The 20,627-nt window shown below is 33.8% G+C and overlaps 1 protein-coding gene across 4 annotated transcripts in view; it reads left to right on the forward strand.

Annotated features, from left to right (window-relative positions):
* Positions 1-20,627, forward strand: part of ZBTB20 (zinc finger and BTB domain containing 20) — an 807,544-nt gene that overhangs the window by 56,082 nt on the left and 730,835 nt on the right. The window lies entirely within an intron of this gene.

The following is a 20,627-nucleotide window of genomic DNA, read 5'->3' on the forward strand; positions in this document are numbered from 1 at the left end:
GTGATTTGTTGTTGCAATTCCTTTTATAGTATGAACTTCTTTCCTGTAAATGGAATGTAATTGAGAGAAAATTAATGTTGTCAGTTTGCTCAGGTAGCAAGTTAAAACTTAGTTAAAAAAAAAAAAAAGCTATTACTAGCAGAAAACTAGAAATGTTCCAGGCTATGTAATTTTTCTAGTTGATATATATGTGTATGTGAAAACTGTGTGGCTTCATTTTAAATAAACAAAAATACCTTATTTAGGCACCAAGACATTTAAACAGTGAGAAAATGTTCCTTTCTTTTATTATTTAAATAGACTAGGCAAATACTTTGTAAGGGTGACTTTATAAATTTTTTGTTTTTTTTTTCTTCTTAAATACTGGACACATTAAAATTCTTCTTGGCCCAATAAATATACTCTGGTTCTGAACATATTTACTAATTTCTCCATCTTCTTGGTGACTTGTACCTATTACCTTAGCTTTAGGTAAGGCAAAAATAACTTTTTTATATTAGTCCTTACTTTCTCTAGTTTGCCAAATCAACAGTGATCTTTATCCCCTCACCTCATTTCTAGAAGGGAGATGACTAAAGATGATTAAGAAACAAGTAGAGATAAGTTGAGATAATGTAAAGGGATAAAGCTAAGGGTACAGGGGTAAAGCTGAGGGTAGCTGAGGGGTTGGTGCTTTTGAAGCTTCTAAACTTAGAAGTATAATGAAATAAAAAGACTTCTTCCCTAACTCCCATTAAAAGGCATTTGACTTCTCTGTACAGCATTAGTTTTTGCGTCTCTCTAAAGCAGATCTATCTAAATTCCCTCTGCACTCCAAGACAGATTCCAGTGGTACCACCAAAGAAGATCATAGAAGAAAAAGTCAAAACATCTCACATTTCTAGAACATCCACTGCCAGGTTTCCTTCTTACCTTTTGCCCTTTAATTCCTGGGTTCGGAGTTGTGAGCAGATTTTTATAGTTGGTGGACAGATTTCATTTGTTTTGATAAGAAGCTTTACCAACATAGCATTCCCAAAACATGCCCCCAAACAGCATCACATGCTGAATTAAAATAGATGAAGTGATTAGCTGGATAAATGTGCGTGTGTTTCCTTTTTAAAAACAAAATAAAGTCAAATAATTTATATGAAACAAAACAAAAAACAACTCTTCTAGCAGTCTGAATGAATTCAGGTTGTTTCACATAATGGCTTTCTGAAACCATTTTTTGTATAGTAATTTTGACCAGCACATCCACCTATTCCCTACCCCACTTGCTTTTTTGCTTTCCAAATGTTGAATGAATGTGATTCCTTAATATAAAAATAATTGTGTTCTTATAACCCATTCAAAATATACCTATGGATATGAAGATGTGGTAGGGCCTATACACAGTAGTTTCACTCATATCACCTTAGCCTGAAAATACATGAATAAAAAACATTTTTAGAAATTATTTTTCTGGTATGTTGAAAGAAACTTTATGGTGTGGTACAAAAAGCATTTCCTGGGGAATCAGGAGGTATTAATCAATACCAAAAAGGATTTAAAGTGGTTAAATCTGGAAGTCTGGTTTTTTGTTCTGACTTTGTGACTTTGAGTAAATCATGATCTCTCTGTCCCTCAGTTTCCTTCCTGTAAAATGAGGGGAAAGCTTTTAAAAATATTTTTTCATCTTAAAGGCTGTGTGATTTTAAGTAGCTATATATGTAGATAATCTTGCTTGCATTTTCTATCTAAAAGTCACAAATAAGTGGAGAAAAGTTAGGGTGGGTAATAAGGGAAGAATAACGGACATTTATGTGGCTTGAGAGAGCACAGGCACTTTAATTTTGTGATGAGTTTTCTTAGCTTAACTACATATCATAATGTATTATTGAGTCTGTTTAATGATTGAACGAATGCCATAAACCAGGAATTGTCATTTGTCAGACAAACTGACTTCATTGCCTATGGGTGATTTGGTAAAAGGGCTGTTTTTAACGGAATGAAGTGCAACATGGTTACTATGGCTCCACTCCTCTCCACTGGCCACTAGATGGAGAGGCGATCCGTGTCCACTGCCTTGCCAATAGCAAGCAGTTCACTTCTGACTTCCTAATGGCAAAGCTGCACTCTATGCCTTTGGACATTTCTATGAATACACACATGACATTTTGGAGAAGTCATCAGAGAATATGTCCTATTTCTATATAGCCATGATATGATATTCATGAAATGCAAAATACTCCTCTTTAGGCCAGTGTTAATGTTGGTAGACCCAGTCGGCCAGTATTACAACCGTGGTGTTAGTTGTCACAATAGGGTCTATTCTGCCTCTTACAAATTTGTCCATTTAGAAAGGACCCTGAAATGAATGTCAGCACGACAGTGCCACCTTGTGTCCCTGTTGCTGTGCAAGTAACTGATGCATGAGTTAGTGAAAAAAACAAACAACAACAAAAAAACAGGACATTTGCAAAAAATTGGCAAATCGTTTCAGGCCCTGATTTCATAGTAGCTGTACCAAAATTCTATAATATGTTTTAGTCTTTGAAATTTCTTATTACCCAAGAAAAACGTAGGATGTGTGCACTTTACTACTTTTCTCCTACCAGGGTATATAAAAAATTCTTTAACAATTCTAGGCATAAACAGGGATGTATTTAATTTAGAATTGGAAATGGAGAAGACAGGGATTGTCAGAGATACTCACTTAAGCTCGGTCATTTCAGGCACCGAGGTGCTCCTTCTCTCACATTCCCACAGCAACTTTTATATGCATAACTTGGCAATATCACCTCTCACATTGTATTGCCATTGTTTGTAAGCACATCTTCCAACTAAACGTTGAGCTTCTTGAGAATAGTGTCTGTGTCTTATTCATCCTCCAGAACCTTCTATTGGCATTCAGCACACAGCTATGCAAATATTTGAGGTCTAAACAAATGATTATGTCTAGCTGGTTTATAACATTCTCGTGTATATATATATATATATATATGTATTATATATGTGTGTGTTATATATATGTATATATAAAATACACATTTCTTTGTTGTAAATAAGTTTGGAGCCTTTTTACTTTGGAAAAACAGCTTCTGATACCACTTCCTGCCTAAACATCCCTTTATAAATTACCTTCTTCCTTTTATATTAAAATGACCATTTTCTCTTTTTGATTATGAAAACAAGGCATTGCCTATTCACAAGTGTGTATTGCAATTGACTTTGATGTAAAGATATTTTTTAATTCTAGCTTTACAACAAATTTGCTATTATTTGGGGTAACATACTTAAGTTTTTTTAGGTCTACTTCCTACATATAAAATGAGTGGACTGGACTAGTTGATTTGACAGGATTTTCGTAGGGATTGGGCAAATGTTAGTATTATTCTAGCTGTATATTTAGTTGTACTTTTTAAAGTACCATCATAGTTGAAAATGAGATTGCTAGCCTTTGAAAGTACTATTTGATATTTCATGTTTTAGAAGAGGAAACTGAGGCAAAGGGGCTTATAGGGGAATGAATTGCAAGTAGGCAGGGTAAATAGTATTATAATGGATGAGTATTCAATTTTTTTATTTGTTTTTCACTTTTTTGTTCATTTGTTTTTGGTTAATTGAGCTCCACTCTCCTTCTATTCTTTAACCATATAATAAATAAAGTGCAATGAACTTATATAGTAAGATGAACCCACAGGTTGGTAGAGGACTATGGCCTACTTGCAGTTCAGAGATTCTCATGCTATTTTGAGTTTGATTCATAGCACTTAAAAATGAATCCTAAGTTTTAAATTTCACACAGTTTTGCATGAAATTTACATCTAGAGGTTTCAGTCCACGTATCACCATAAATACCAGCAAACTTATGACTGGGCAAGTTGCACAAACTTTTTAAGAGTTTTCTTATTGGCAGAAATGTGATAATATATATTACCTTTCCTATCTACCTCACAAGGTTATTGTAAGGATTAATTAAGTTAATATATATGAAGTTTCTTTATAAATAGTAAAGTAGTATACAAATATTATTTATTGGCATTACTGCTCTAATTAAAGAAGGAATGGATAATAAAAAACTAAGTCAAAGCAAAACACAAATTTAAGAAACACTGAAATGCATGGTGTTTCCTAGGTGATATACTTTTCTGTGCTGGTAGACCCTCTGTAAATGACTTAAAATGTTATCTCTATTTGCCGTTTTGATTTTGAAACCTGTAATAATAATGATAATACTTACCCTAAAACTAATATTTTCTTTAGATAAAATTTTTACCCATCATTCATAAATTTTGACAGTAATGTTTATTTAAAAATAGAGGGAAAAATGTTTAAATAACCAAATATGACAAAAATTCTTTTCAATATTATCTTACTATATTCTAGTCCAGTGGTTCTCAAACTTTAGTTTACGTAAGATATTCGTCAGATTTTTGTTAAAATTCAAATTTCTGAGCTCCATTATTAATGGGTATGGAATGGAACTCAGGCATCCTGAGTTGTAGCTGGCCCACATACTTCAGAAAACTTGACTTTAGTTGATTATTATATGTTGTAATCAGCCAAGGGCTTTTAAAATACACAGATTCCTAGGTTCTACTCCCACATATCTAAAATTGGAGTCTCTAGACTGGTATTTGGGCAACTACATTTTGCAAAAACTACCCCAAAGATCCTAATAATATTGCAAGGTTTGAGAATCATTACTCTTGTTTCTAGGGTATACTGTTAAAATATATTTACTGTCACGCCTGAATTTATCCTCATCTCTTACATTATTCCTTAACTAAACATAATCTTACTTTATGTGGGAGGCCAGAGTTGATACTGCTATATAAGAAAAGTTTAGGCTTGAAAACCGATTAGAACTCTTGTCCTATAATGCCAAAATTAAGGAAGCAAGGTATTACTAAGCACCTTTCACACAAACTGTTTAATTTAATCTTTGCATACAACAACTTTGTTGCATACACTGGTTTTCTGCCTATGTTTTAGATGAAAAAACTGAAGCTTAGAGAAAAAATTGCCAAATTCACACAGCTGCTAAGAGTCAAAGCCAAGATTTAGTCTCTGTTCTTTCTATTACATCCTATTATATTTTTTCCTCATTCAGTAAATCTTTACCAGGTTCCCATTGTGTTAAATGATAATGTCTAACTTTTGGCACAACATTAGCCCCTGACATGTTATCATAATTGTTGCTTAGACCATGTAAATTGAGTTTTGAAAAAAGTTTTCTATTGAAAAATGGTTTTTAGCTGGATGTAGAATTGGTGGGTTCTTAATGGTCAGAAGGGGTCTAAATCGTAGTGATAATTATAGTTAATGAATTGTTAAGGAACTTTGCCTGTGGGATCTCTTTTAACTACCATGCCTTTGCTATGAAGTATTTCTTAACCCTATTTAAAGATGAGAAAAGAAAGATTTAGAATGGTTAAGTGGTTTACTGAAGATTGCAGATCTAGTAAGTGGCAGAACTGGGATTGAATTCTGGTTCACTAATTTTCACAGCAAAGTTAACCATTAGTATATACAATTTCTGACTCTGCTTTGCAGTTAACTCTTCAGAATCAGGCTGTTCTTCCATTTGTTGAGCCACTAAATGCTAGCTAAACTTTGTGGGATTTAAGTTTGTTTCCTTTGTACAGAACAAACCATTTTGCCACACTTAAGCAGTCCAGTAATTTCTTAAATCTTGTAAAGTTTGGAATTAATAATGCATAATCCTCTAGGGAAATCAGTTGTAGTGAATAATCTTTTGTTTATCTTTATATTTGAGAGTTAAAACTCTTGGATGGGACAGATTATTTGAAGGAAAATTCCAATTTTACCTATTATGACACGCTGTGAAACACAACGATTTCATGGCATATCCATTGTTATTGGTCTTAAAATATTTGGTTTGCATTTAAATGTCAATGAAAGCATTAACAGCATCAATGCCTCAGTGCTTCATAAAATCTAAAAACTGACTCGAGCATTCCTGATGTTCTTGTCTGAAAAAAACAATGCCTTATAGTATAAAATGATAGCATGTGTATGCAAACTTGTACAATTTCTCACTTATCCTGTATGGATAGCTAAAAATGTAATTTTTATTTTTTTAATATTTAATAATATGCAAATTATTGATATGCAATAAAATGCAGTAAGGGCAGTCACAATTTAAAAGAGCTCTGAAATATATCCTTTAGGTGTGAAAATAATCATGATTTTATAAATTTAGATATGTGTACACTTTTGGGATATTCTTAACACCTCTCTATGTATTAAAAGATTCATTGTTTTAAAAAGAAGACCCACAAAATCACTAACCGGGGATATGGTCTTGTCTTTAGCAGACTTTCAAGTTTATTGGAAATTTGGGGTCATATTTCAATTTTCTTCTCTAAGATTGGTCTTTTCTCAAATGGCATTCTTTTAGAATACTGTCAGAGAAGAGAGAATAATGAAAACCCAAAGTGCAGAACTTTACCTATACTCCTTTTTCAGATGCAGAAATTAAAACTTAATTTTGTAGAAAGTCCCATTTAGCAGCAGAGCATGAATTGGAAAATTTGGTCAGTGATTTATGTAGGCTCCACAGGAAAAATCCTGTAGGGCATTTTTTGAATATCCTAAATTTATTTTGATTTGAGACCAGCTTACAGGGCATGTCTATCTTAAAACAGTTCTCCATTTTCCTGAGAAAAATTCCAGTGGAGCTAGTTGTGGGAGGTAGTATCCCAACAATGAACCTTTTGGGGCCAAATAAGCACTTTAACACAACTTACTCCATCCCTTTCCTTAAACCAAAGTCTGTCTTGCCCACTGGGCATGTTTAACTTTGACTGCTAAATTTATTTCCCTGCAGAGGCAAAGGAGACAGGAAAAAGGAGGGAAAATAACTGATGGCATGTGGGTGAGGTTTTGGCCAGGAAATAATTTTTAAAAGATCCTAGCCAGTATAGGGATGCAGGAAGCAGTTGGTGCCTGAAACTGTATTACCCTTGCATCACAGATTAAGAAGTAAGAGCCAGTTGAAGTTAAATAACTTGCCTACAGTTACACAGCAGTTTTCAGTGTTGGTGTTGGTACTGGGAACCAGGTTATTCATTGCTGCAGTGGGGAAATTGGACAATCCAGTTTTTTTGTTGATAAAGATGCTCTCCTAATATCTCTACTCACCTTTTCTTTCCTTCTCTTCTTTGGCTACTGTCTTTTAACATCCAGAAAAGTATTCTGCTGATAATCTCAGGTGTAGAGGCTAGTTATTAAATATATTTAGAATTTTAAAACCATTTAGAATTAGCTGAGCTGTAAGGACAGTGTCCGTCATGTTAAGCCTTTTTTCTCTATTTTGTTTGGATCATGTAAGTAATGAAGATATAACTGGAAAAAGGAAATGTCATTGAATAAATAGTTCTGAGCTCATGGCAGAGCTCTAAACGTGAAAAATGTAATGGACACCTATTTAAAGACAGGCCATTTTTATTTTTACCTCCTAATTACAGTTAATCTGAGGTATTTGAAATGAACAAAAGCTAAATTTTGATACCTTTTCCTCCTAAATTGATATCATTAGATGGATTTAGGTTGGAAAGAAGGACCATGGTAGAAATACGAATCAGAATTTTAGACTTCCATAAAGTTTATAACTGTCCCAGTTAGCCTCTGTGCTTGATCAACCCAGGGGAAAGTTGCTATTTGGCCCTAGTATCACCCTGTCTAAGTTGTGAATATGTTTTGGACCAACTTCTCACTGATATGATAAATATTTGACTTAAAAATTACTGAAAACTTTTTAATGTGGTATCTGTTGAATATTACCATTTACCCCTTAGTGTCCTTAGTAAAGTTCTAGATACCAAACAAGTTCTACTAGGATGTGAGTTTTACTTGATTACCAGCAGCTAACTAACTGAAAATGCAACAGAACTTAGAAGTGATGCCATCACATCAGACATAATACAAACACAGACTAGTGCACTACAGATCCTCTAAATTTTGATTTGGAAATATATGAATTATTCAGAGATCCAAAACCCCAGTGAAAATCAGGTAGAGGACCTTCATATAGACACACCCATAGCCTGTATTCCATTCTAAGAATTGCAGTTTGAACCAATAGAAGCCAGAAGCAGCTACACACATTTGATTTACAACTGTGTCCTGTCTACTTGCGAATAGCAGCTAGTTTCCTTTTAGGGTTGGCTGACAAGGCTGCTTTTTTTTTATATATATATTATTAAGAGTCAGTAGCAGCAGCACATGCAGGCTAATTGTTAGAATATAAAGCTTTGTTGGAGGTGGAACATAGGGTTCTAGTAATACTCTTAAATTCACACCAATTGACACAAAATAAATATGGTTCTCTAAGAAATAGAGAAGGCTTAAACTAGAAATGACTGAAAAATACCATTTTCACAAGCATTTAGCTATTTCCACCTCCAAAAAGGTAGTTTTTACTTTATCCATATCTTCATAAGCCTTTAAGGTGAAAGATGAATGACAGCAACAAAATGACAGTGACCTAAAAGCGTAAAATTGTAGTTAGTTTAGGTAATCCTGGAGACAAATATAATCCAGCGTATTTATTAGTGAGATAAAAGGGAAAAGAAATGCTGTGCTTTCATCATACTGCAAATAAAATGCTTAATTAAAATGCCCTACCAAAGTAAACAACTTATTTCTAAGAAATTACTGCTGAAGAAATTAAGACTAAAAAAATGAGAAAGAAACACAACGCCCGTTTTTATACATTTTTCTTATATTTAGGTGCTTTTAAAAATTGTTTTTATGAACTCCTAAATTTGAGTGCAAGGGAGATTTGATTACATTAATTGCCATTTAAATACTCAGCTTCATGTTTGTAGGCATTTTTCTGAACCAGAACAAAAAGACCATAAAAAAATTTCTAGTGTGGAAATCATATTTCATGTGGTGAAATAAAAACTCAAGAAATTTCCTGATATAATAAGCTGAGAGTGATTACCAAAGAAACAAAAGTTTCTTATCACTCGGCCTGAGGCAAGTGTGGCATATTAAGCTTAAAATGAATTCTCTTTTCCTGAATGCACACAACTCTTATTAATGTCTTGGAAATTATGCCCAAATAAGATTTTCTGGATACGTTTGAAAAAGCATCCACTGGGGTGTAAGGACTATTTTATGTCTATGGACATTTTAGTGTTTAGCCACAAATTAGTTTTTGCTCTTTTACCTCTTTCTTAGGTTTAACTTTAGATGAAATGACTTGTTTTTATCTTAAAAGAGGCCTTTCCTTTAGTGAGAGTTAGGTTCCCTGGTGGCCTGAAAGAGTTAATGCAGTTTTCAAGAGTGTCCAACTTACTTCCAGGGAGTAGTGTGTGCATGTGAGAGAGTCTGGCTCCAGGATATTTGTTCACATCCCAAAACCAATTTGGCACAACTTAAAATGTCTGCTAGGCAGAGGATTCAGTGTTGTTAGGCCACGCAATTAGTGCTTTATTTCATGAGCACCAAATTTCACCCAATAGTGTTTTGATTTAAGGAAGAGCTTGAAATTCACAATAACGGGTTTCATTTATCAGAGCCATATGGGACTCAACATCTTTGGATATATTTGTAAGGCTTTCACAAAGAAGACTTTTTAGACATCTCAGATTTCACCGATTGGAGGGCAATCTGGATGAATATCTTTTTTTGGAAAAGATGAACTATCGTTTTCACATGTAGTCTCCAATTTCAGTATTCCTTGAGAAGCTCAAAACAACAACAACAACAACAACAACAACAAAACAAAACAGGAAAGCCTTAAGTAAGTCTCAGCTTATTAGCTTTTACTGGAAAATAAAGACCATGATTCTTAGATCTGGTTCAAAATGCCAAGTGAATCTTTGATGTTGAAATTTGGCCACCTAATCTTTGCAGTTTGTGATGGGGCATTTATGAAAGAGAAGGTGGGTTCTAAGTCTCAACATATTTGTGCACTTTTGCTAGTTCTATCTTGGTCATATGTCAGTGGATTGTTGGGACGCTTTCTGCAGCATAGCTAACTGATTAACATGATGATACTTTTTATATTTACTCAAGATTATTTCTTTGTTCACTCCTGATGTTCCATAATTTTCTGATCATTAGGGATCTATCTTAATGCAATGTATTCTTGAAAATGTTAATATAAATTGATCTTTTTAAAAAAATCTCATATTTTTCCACTGATCTGTTAATTTAGATATTAAAAAAAAACAGATTGACCTTCATTTGGCAATTGTTGTCAATACTTTAATTTTTGGATCACAGATTTTGTTTAGTGGGCTATAAATGGCCTGTAAACAAATATTTCAGTGTTTACTGATTAAAAATCAGTATTTTTTTTAAGCATAGAGTGCTATTGTGTTATGAGACAGGCAACCACTAATTCTATTAGGTTTTCAACTTTTTATTTTCTTAGTTCTCTAGGCTTTTTTTTGGGGGGGGGGCACTCTTCATGCAGTATGGTAAGCCTGGTTAAGTCAGAATATTTACAAGTAGTAAATATTACTATGACAGTTGCTACTTACCTATACAAAGTCTATGTAAACATCGTAAGGATGATAATTTTAATTTGTAAATTGTTATGGTAAACAGGAAATTACTTGAAATAACTCTTGCTGATCTTTAAATACCATTTTATTGCATCTAACATTATTTTACTATCCTTTATTAAAAAAACTTTTAACACTTTATTAGCTAATAGTGCTTATATTAGCAAGTTTTAGTTTTCACAGACAATATCCACTAAACTTTGTTCAGTTATGAGCATGTTGAATAATACTAAATTAAAACAAAACACAGTATATTCTTGGTTACCATTTACATTTTATATTAATACCAATGTCATGTATTTTAATACCATTTCAAAAATATTTAGAAACCCTCTCTCTGCTCCCTACCATTTCTTCTCCAATATATATCCTACTCTACAGAGAGAGCACTTAGGAATTTTTTATATAGCCCATCTCTATGATGCACACCTATATTGCTATGGGTCATTGACCCCTATGCTATAGGCCAATGAGCCTGCTGGACAGTAGGTAGAAAATTGGAATTATAGCATGAGCTATAATTATAGCTTAACTGCTTAAATCAACTTAACATGAATTGTGCTGAATGGCTGAATATATCATATTCTTTCTATATTTATTTTGTAGTCAAATGTTCTAAAATAACTTACTATAATAAGTATAATACTCTTAGGTTTAAGTTTTATTATTCGCCTTTGTTTACAAACATAGGTATTGTAATCCAGTGAAGTTAAGTATTTCCCCACTGAAAATTTCATTATGGAATACAGACATTTTTGGTATTTTCTTTGTGAAACAGTATCGTTTGATGGCAACAAAGAAATTAAAGATGGCAGAAAGACTATATAGATATAGTGGTATCTAACAGGACTTTGGATTTATAAACTCTAGGCTGTGAGGAGAAGATAGGCACATGGATTGAAAAAGAAAATGTGGATGCGATGATCGATGGTTATTCTTTAATAATATTCCTAATGAAAGACATATGATGAGGGAAAGAAGGATACAAATTGATGGAGTATATGTATGAATGATAAAATAGTTGTATGCTGAGAGAAGGAGATTGTGAAGCAAAGAGATAAGAATTATATGTAGCTTTGTGGTTATAACTGCCTTGGTTTTTGCATTTACCTTCAGTTTCCATTGTAGGTATTAATGGCTCCTGTATATAATGTTCTTAGTATAAGTAGAATCCATAAAGCATTTGGTTTGAGCAGGAATATTTATTTGCTTGTGAGGATAGACCTGTTTGACTTTGAAATGTAGTGTGCTATTACCTTATGGTCAGAGTAAAGTTTATATTGTTTTTATTCAAATTACAATATGAGTATATTTAAGTGGAGCAGATATGTGTGTGTTTGTGCATGTGTGTGCATGTACACACATGTAAGGAAGGACATTTTCATTTGTGTGGATTTCTCCTGTGTTTGCTGCTTTTTGCTTGCCAGTTTTTCTTTGTCTCTATCATTTTATCACTGAAACCATCTGTGTAGAAAATAGTATGCTTGGTTTTATCATTTTAAATTATTTTCTATTTTTGTTATTTTGTCCTCCCAACTTGTTTTCACCTGAAGAATTCAGGCTCAAGTATGACGCATTTTAGTTTTCACATTCAAGAGATGTTTCTGCTTTCTTTCCCGTCCGTTTGTCCATATGTTTACTGGTTTCTGATAGGCTGTGCAGTGAGACAGCAGTTTACTATCTGTGTGTGTGTGAAATTAGCTAATTGGTGTTAGCAGAAATATTTTCACATGTTTTATAAGCAAAGTGAAGCAAGGTATATAAATGTAGATATGATCCAGACACGCGCACACTCACGACTGTCACTGCTCATGCATAGGCGCTCAGAAGTAATTAATGTTAATAAGATTTTAATGTGCTTGTGAGATCATAATGAGGAGAAATGAATGCTCTGATTAGGAAAAGGTAACTGTGTGTGTGTTTTGGCTTAGAACAAGATTTCAATTTTTATAAACCGCAATTTTAGAACTTGTTTGTGATTGCATCAATTGGTTTTTATTTTCAGATTAGAGGTCTGTTTAGCCATTTGAATGATTAACCAAATAAATGGGTGAAACCCTGATCATAAGGAATAGTGCAGGTTTTTCATTTGCAAGGCAATGTTAGTATACAGCAAGGCTGTGATGTCTTTTGCCAATGTGCCATTTTAATATTTTTTTAAAAGAAGCTTTTACAGAAGCCACTTGTGAATATAGTACTTATTTTTATAAATGTAGATGCTATCTATATGTTCCAGAGACACCAATCAGGCACTGTAACTACTGTGTCTTAGATACATTCCTGCCAGTCAGTGATGGTGTATTCTGTGTCTAAAGAATCTATATCATGCTTCTCAAAATGTTTATTTGGAAATGTAGCACTACCAATATTTTTATTCATAAATATAATCTTTACAAATGTTAGAAGCTTGATATATTTTATGGTGAAGTCAAACATTTCAAGGTAAGTAAAGACCTGTCTGATAATAGACTTGAAGGCAATGCAGTCAACAGTTCTATTATAGACTGGCCTAAATCCAGCTGGACACCAGGGGTCCTTCTCCACAACATATTTTCTGAAAATATTGTTTACAGAGCTTTGACATACATTTGCATTATTATTATTTTTTAATTATAGGATAAATCTAAATATCTATTAAGGGCCCTTGCCCTCTAGCACATAGAAATTGCTTATGCATTTTTAAATATAAATTGTGGATTGAGATATTCAAGGATTGTAATCCTTCTTAAAAAGTAAGCATCATCGTACTGAAATGCAAGGAAAAGTCTTAGATATGAATTGGATATAGGATACTGTAGTTTATTTCCAACCAAACCCTACAGATATGTGTTTTAGGCTCTTCTAGGTTTTGGTTATATTACTATGATCTTTCTGCTGGGGTTTAAAAATGATGATGAAGGAAGAGAAACCGTTAAAGTTTGTTCTACTGAACAATTTTGAGATTTATGTGATTCCCAGGGGTGTTTTAGATATTGCTTTACATAGAATCCAGAGAATGATGATTATTTGATAAAAAGAGGTATTTGCCTTTAATACACAGTTGTTCAGTTGACTTTCTTGGATATTATCACATTGAAGCATAATTAGAAACAGTTTTCCCAATCTCAGTTTGTAAGGGAATTATCAATGTTTCTTCTAGTACTTGCATGATATCCTATAGTAAGTTTTCCTATACAGTCAGATGTATTTCTATATTCTTCTATTCTGTGCCATTGACCTGTCTATGCATGTGACATTATCACATTATTTTAATTATAGAAGCTTTATAACTTGTTTTTACATCTGAAATGTTAGGTTCCCTCCCTGCTCCTACCATTACTCTTTTTCAGTGTTTTCTGGCTTTTCTTGCTTACTTGTTATTCCAAGTGAACTTTATAATCAACTAGCAGATCTTGAGGAAAAAGAAAATCCCTGATGGTATTTTTATTGAAATTATAAGGAATTTATGAATTAACATCACAACAATTAATGTTCTTATGAGGGCGAATCTTTTTATCCAAGAATCTGTTTTTTATTTCCATTTGCTCAGTAACTGTTGTATCTTGCTGAAATGTTCTAATTTTCCTTTTGGCTTTAGGTTTAAACATTTATTAGTAACTCTACCTTTTGGTATTGTATTCATTTATTTATTTACTTGCTTACTTTCTTACAGCCTTACTATACTAAACAGGCTCTTTTCTTCTATATTTTTTAACTGGCATTTGTTTCTGTGTAGGAAGGCTGTTGATTTTTGTATGTTAACTTTATAGTCTCCTATTTTGCAAAATTTTCTTATTGTTTGTGGTAGCCCAAGGTGGATTTGAGTTCCCGTTCTAGTACAATGTTTGATCTTTGTAAGACCATGGACAGTTTATTCTGGGTGTCTTAGTCAATTTAGGCTGCTGTAACCTCACAGTTCTGGAGGCTGGAAGTCCAAGATCAGAGTGCCAGCACAGTTGAGTTCTGGTGAAGACCCTCTTCCGGGCTGCAGACTGCTAACTCTTCATTGTGTTTCTGGTAGAAAGAGATCAAGCTAGCTCTTGGGGTTCTCTTTTATAAGAGCACTAATCCCATAAACCTCATGACTTTATCTAATCCCAATTACCTCTCAAAAGCCCCATCTGTTAGCAGTATTACATTGGGGGTACAGTTTCAACATATAAATTTGGGCACGAACATTCAGTTTGTAACACTGAGCTATTTTCCTCATCTGTAAAATGCAGATAAGAAAGCCAAACTAGAATGATGGAGAATAAATAAGATCATATCGTAAACACCTAATATTTTCCCCAGCACATAGTAGGCACTCTATTACTAGTATCCATTAATAATGTAATGTAATGTAGTGTAATGTAATGCGATATGTCACTTGAGCAATTATTTTTAAAGTATGGATAATATGTAATTGAATTATTGAAGGTTTAGCATATCAGAGTTTTTACGAAGAATGGAGTGAATTAAATTAATGAACAAAACTTAAACTTCTTGATAAACATTTGTGATTTAAGACTCTAGGGGCAGGGCACGGTGGCTCACACTTGTAATCCCAGCACTTTGGGAGGCCGAGGTGGGTGGATCACTTGAGGTCAGGAATTCGAGACCAGCCTGGACTGGACAACATGGTGAAACCCCATCTCTCCAATAATACAAAAATTAGCTGGGCGTGGTGGCAGGTGACTGCAATTCCAGCTACTCAGGAGGCTGAGGCAGGAGAATCGCTTGAACCCAGGAGGTGGAGGATGCAGTGAGCTGAGATCGCACCACTGCACTCCAGCCTGGGTGACAGATGGAGACTCTGTCTCTAAATAAATAAATAAATAAATACATAAATAAATAAATAAGAAAGACTTGAGGGACTGAAGATTAATTCTGAGATTATGATATTTTGTAGCTATGCATACATATTTCCATTACTTCTGTTTTAATTATGATTATTGCATGTAATACTCATTAGCCCTGGAGAGTAAGTGGAAACTTCTTGAACACCTAGAGTGATTATTTAAGGCAATTCATACAGTGTGTTGATTCTAGCACTTGTTATTGTGCCCTAACTCAAGAATCAGACAACTTTACCATAGTTTCTTAGTGAACAGTGTACTAACTTGTAAATAAGTTTATGTGGAATAAATATTAATCATATGTGAATTCATGATGGTATCAGTATAAACAGAATAATAGTGATTGTCAGCCCTTTATGTAACTTTTTTTTTTTTTTTTTTTTTGAGACAGAGTCTCGCTCTGTCACCCAGGCTGGAGTGCAGTGGCGCGATCTCGGCTCACTGCAAGCTCTGCCTCCCGGGTTCACGCCATTCTCCTGCCTCAGCCTCCCGAGTAGCTAGGACTACAGGCACCCGCCACCACGCCTGGCTAATTTTTTTTTCTATTTTTAGTAGAGACGGGGTTTCACCATGGTCTCGATCTCCTGACCTCATGATCCGCCCACCTCAGCCTCCCAAAGTGCTGGGATTACAAGCATGAGCCACCGTGCCCGGCTATATAACTTTTTTTATAAAGTTGGTGAAAACGCTAATTGAAAAAAATGTAGTTCATGTATTATAGCAGTCCAATGACTTTTAAGCTTCTACTCTAATAAAATGGTTATTCACTTTGCAAATACATTCTTTTAATGCACTTGATACAATCTGTTGTTAAAGAAAAGGAATATCAAAATTTCAGGGTTCAACTTATTTTTACCTCATGGTTGTTGTGAGGACTAGGTGAGATGATTAACTTAAAAGACCTAATAAGGTGCCTAGCTCTTGGTAGGTGTTTGAGAAAATGTTAGTTGTTTTCATTTCTATTATCTTGTTATTACCATTGCTGGTTTCTTCATTCCCAACTACCTCAACCCCCATAACATCTACCCCGCTCTCTTTCTCACTCTTCATATATATATATATGTATATATATATATGTATATATACATATATATATATATATATGTATATATGTATATGTATATATACATATATATATACACACACATACACACACACATATTCTTACTGATAATGTTGTTCTATACTTAGACTAAAATGTATGAAATATGTGCCATAATGGTCATTAAACGTAGATATAAAATAATCGTCTGTAATTTTCCAATATTGAAGTTAGCTAAGAGTGAAGATCCTATCAGTGAAACGTGAAAACTTTAGTTACTTGTGGATAAAATTTCTGAGGAGTTATGAGGATGAAGAATAATTTCTCATAAACAATTTTAGGCACAATTTATATATAGTTTATGGTTTACCAGAGTTCTGGCTTAGCACTCAGTGTGGTTATTCCTCCATAGCTTCATATTGCTCTTTTATTCATTCATTCATATCAAACACAACATAGAATATCTATTAGCAATAGCACATTGTTCTAGATAGTGTGAGATATACAAATAACAAGATTAGTTATATGAATTGTCTCTGTATTTAAGAAGTCTATTAGGTGATTCAGATAGGGAAGCAACGAGGTGATGTGCATGGACTTTGGAGCCAGATTTTCTGTTTTGAATTCCTGCTCTGAAATTCACTAGTTATTTCACTTTAGGCAAGTTATTTAGCCTGGGTTTCAGTTTCCTTATCTACAAATTGAGGCTAAAAGTAGTACCTATTGGGTTGTCCTGAGAATTAAATGATTTGGTACAAGTGCAGCATTTATAGAAATACCGTGGTAAGCTCTTTTCAAGATACTAATTTTAGTTTCTTTTGATAAATACCTAAAAGTGAGAATTCTGAATTGCATAAGAGTTCTATTTTTAATTTTCTGAGGAAACTTCAGACTATTTTCCATAGTGGCTTCACCATTTTGCATTCCTACCAACACTGTACAAGGATTCAAATTTCTCTACATCCTCGTCAACACTTGTCTTTTGTTTTATTAATAACAGCCCTGACAGGTGTGAGGCAATGCCTCATTGTGGTTGTAATTTGAATTACTCTGATGATGATAAGTGATGTTAAATATTTTAAAATATATCTCTTGGCCATTTGTATGTCTACTTTAAATAAATCTTTATTCAAGTCTCTCTTAGTCTGGGCTGCTCTAAGAAAATACAGGGTAATTTATGAACAACAGAAATTTATTACTCATAGTTCTGGAGGCTGGAAAGTCCAAGGTCAAGGCACTGGCAGTTTCTGTATCTGGTGAGGGCCTCTTCTTCATAGATGGTGCCTTCTGTGCCCACACATTGTGGAAGGGCAAACAGCTCATCATCTCTTTTTAAAATTACTAGTCCCATTCATGAGTGATCTGCCTTCATGATTTAATCACCTCCTAAAAGCCCTACTTCTTAATACTATCACATTGCAATTAAGTTTCAATGTATGAATTTGGGGGAGGGGTAATATTCAGACCTTAGCAAATTCCTTAGTGCATTATTAAAAGTTGGGTTATTAGTTTTTTTTTCTTTTTGCTCTTAAATTATAGGAGTTCTTTATGTATTTTGGATATTAACCCCTTATCAGATATATCAGGGAATTCCCCTCTGCTCTCCACACCCTGGGCTGCAGACCAATAATGGTCCCTGGCCTGTTAGGAACTGGACTGCCCAACAGGAGGTGAGTGTCCGGCCAGTGAGCATTACCGCCTGAGCTCTGCATCTTGTCAGATCAGCAGTGGCATTAGATTCTCATGGGAGTGTGAACCCTATTGTGAACTGTGCATGCAAGGGATCTAGATTGTGCACTTCTTATAAGGCTCTAACTAATGCTTGAGGATCTGAGATGGAACAGTTTCATCCCAAAACCATCCTCCTGTCCTTGGAAAAATTGTCTTCCACAAAACCAGTTCCTGGTGCCAAAAAGGTTGGGAATCACTGAGATACAAGGTTTGTAGATATTTTCTCCTATTCCATAGGTTGCCTTTTCACTATGTTGTTTGCTGTGCAAATGGTTTTTAGTTTGATGTATAGTCTTACCTGTTTATTTTTATTTTTGTTGCCTGTACTTTTGATGTTACAGCCATGAAATTATTACTATGATGAATCTTATGAAGCTTTTCCTGTATGTTTTATTCTAAAAGTTTTAGTTTCAGGTCTTACATTTAAGTCTTTAATCGATGTTGAGTTTATTTTTGCATATGTTGTAAGATAAAGGTCCAATTTTATTATTTTGCTGTTTTTCCCAGAACCATTTGTTGACAAGACTATCTTTTCTCATTGTGTATTCTTGGCACCCTTGTAAAAAATTAGTTGACCATTTATGTGTAGATTTATTTCTTGGCTCTATATTTTGTTTCATTGGTCTATATATCTATCTTTATGCCAGCACCATATTGTTTTGATTATTTTTGTTTTGTAATATATTTCGAAGCAATAAAATGTGATGCCTCAATCTTTGGTTTTCTTTCTCAAAATCAATTTGGCTATTCATGGTATTTGTGGTTCCATGTGAATTACAGAAATGTAGAATCGACTCTATAGATCACTTTGGGTATGGACATTTTAACAATATTAAAGTCTTCCAATCCATGAACACAGGATATCTTCCATCTTGAATTTCTTTCATCAATGTTTTGTAGTTTTCAGTATATAATCTTTAATCTCCTTAATTGTCTTCCTAAGTATTTTATACTTCTTGGTGCTATTTTAGATGGGAATGTTTTTCCAATTTTTTTTCAGATGATTCCTTGTTAATATATAGAAATGCAGCTGATTTTGTCTGTTGCTTTTGTGTCCTATAACTCTATTGAATTCATTTATTAATTCTAACAGTTTTTTAATGGAGTCTTTAGGATTTTCTGTATATAAAAGCATAGACTCTACCAACTAGACAATTTTACTTTTTCCTTTACAATTTGAATGCCTTTTGTTTCTTTTTCTTTCCTAATTTCCCTGGGTAAGACTTCCAGTACTATGTAGAATAGAAGTGCCAAGAGTGAACATCCTTGCTGTGTTGCTGATTTTAGAGGAATAGCTTTTAGTTTTTTCCATTGAAAACTGATACGTAGCCTTTTCATATATGTGCTTATCATGTTGATGTACTTTACTTCTATTGATACTTTGTTGTTTATCCAAAAGAATTGAAATCGGGATCTCAAAAAGATTAGCAATGACCAAGATGTGGAAACAACCTAAATGTCCTTCTATGGACGCATGGATAAGGAAAATGGTATATACACACAGTGGAATATTATTCAGTCTTTAAAAAAGAGGAAATACTGCAATGAGACAACATGGCTAAAACTTGAGGACACTGTGCTAATTGAAATGAGCCAGTCATAGAAAAACAGATACTACATGATTCCACTTACATGAAGTATCTAAAATAATTAAATCCATAGAATCAAGGAATAGAATGGTGGTGGTTGCCAAGGGCTGAAGGAAAGGGAAAATGGGAAGTTACTAATTAATGGACATAAAGTTTCAGTTAAGCAAGATGAATAAGTTCTAGAGATCTGCTGTATAGCATTGTACCTGTAGTCAACAATACTGCACACTTAAAAATATTGTACTATTAAAATTTGCTAAGAGGGTAGATCTCATTTTAAGTGTTCTTACCAACATAAAATAATGTAGTAAGGCTTCAATAAATGTTAGTTCACATTAAAATTATTATTAAATATAGCAGGAAAGTTAATGTTATATAACAGTAAACACAAAGTAATACAGTATTTAGAGGATGGTAATTTTTTACTGTGACTGGGGACAGTTGGGATCGGGGAGATTCACTGAATGAATTAGTATTTAAATTTTGAAGTATGATTTCTATAGTGTAAAAGAAAAAATAAAAAGGTAGAGGTGAGTAAAAATTAAAACTTCTGGGGACTTTGCAGTCAGAAAGGTTACTATCAGAGGCCCAGCTCCACTCCCCGTTATTAGTGTGGCCCTAGATAAAGCAGTTTCTGTTAGGATTCTACCTCCCTGAGTCGTGGTCTGATAACTCTCTCAAGATAGCATACTACAGCAATAGCGGGAATAACCTCGTTAATTTCCTTTTCTCAGCAATTGCTGTGCTGTGCCTGTCGTGCCATGTCTGCAAGCAAATATTTTATATATTTTGTTTAGATTTTTAGTTGTTTAAGGCAGGAGGTATATGCTATTTCTGTTACTTCATCATTTTCAGAAGCAGAAAACCAACATATTTCTATTTTACTTTTCTCCTCAACGAATTGGGATTTACTATCTAATTCTAGTAGCACAGTGTA

This window comes from Nomascus leucogenys, chromosome 21 (genome assembly GCF_006542625.1).
Source record: "Nomascus leucogenys isolate Asia chromosome 21, Asia_NLE_v1, whole genome shotgun sequence".
Lineage (NCBI taxonomy): Eukaryota > Metazoa > Chordata > Mammalia > Primates > Hylobatidae > Nomascus > Nomascus leucogenys.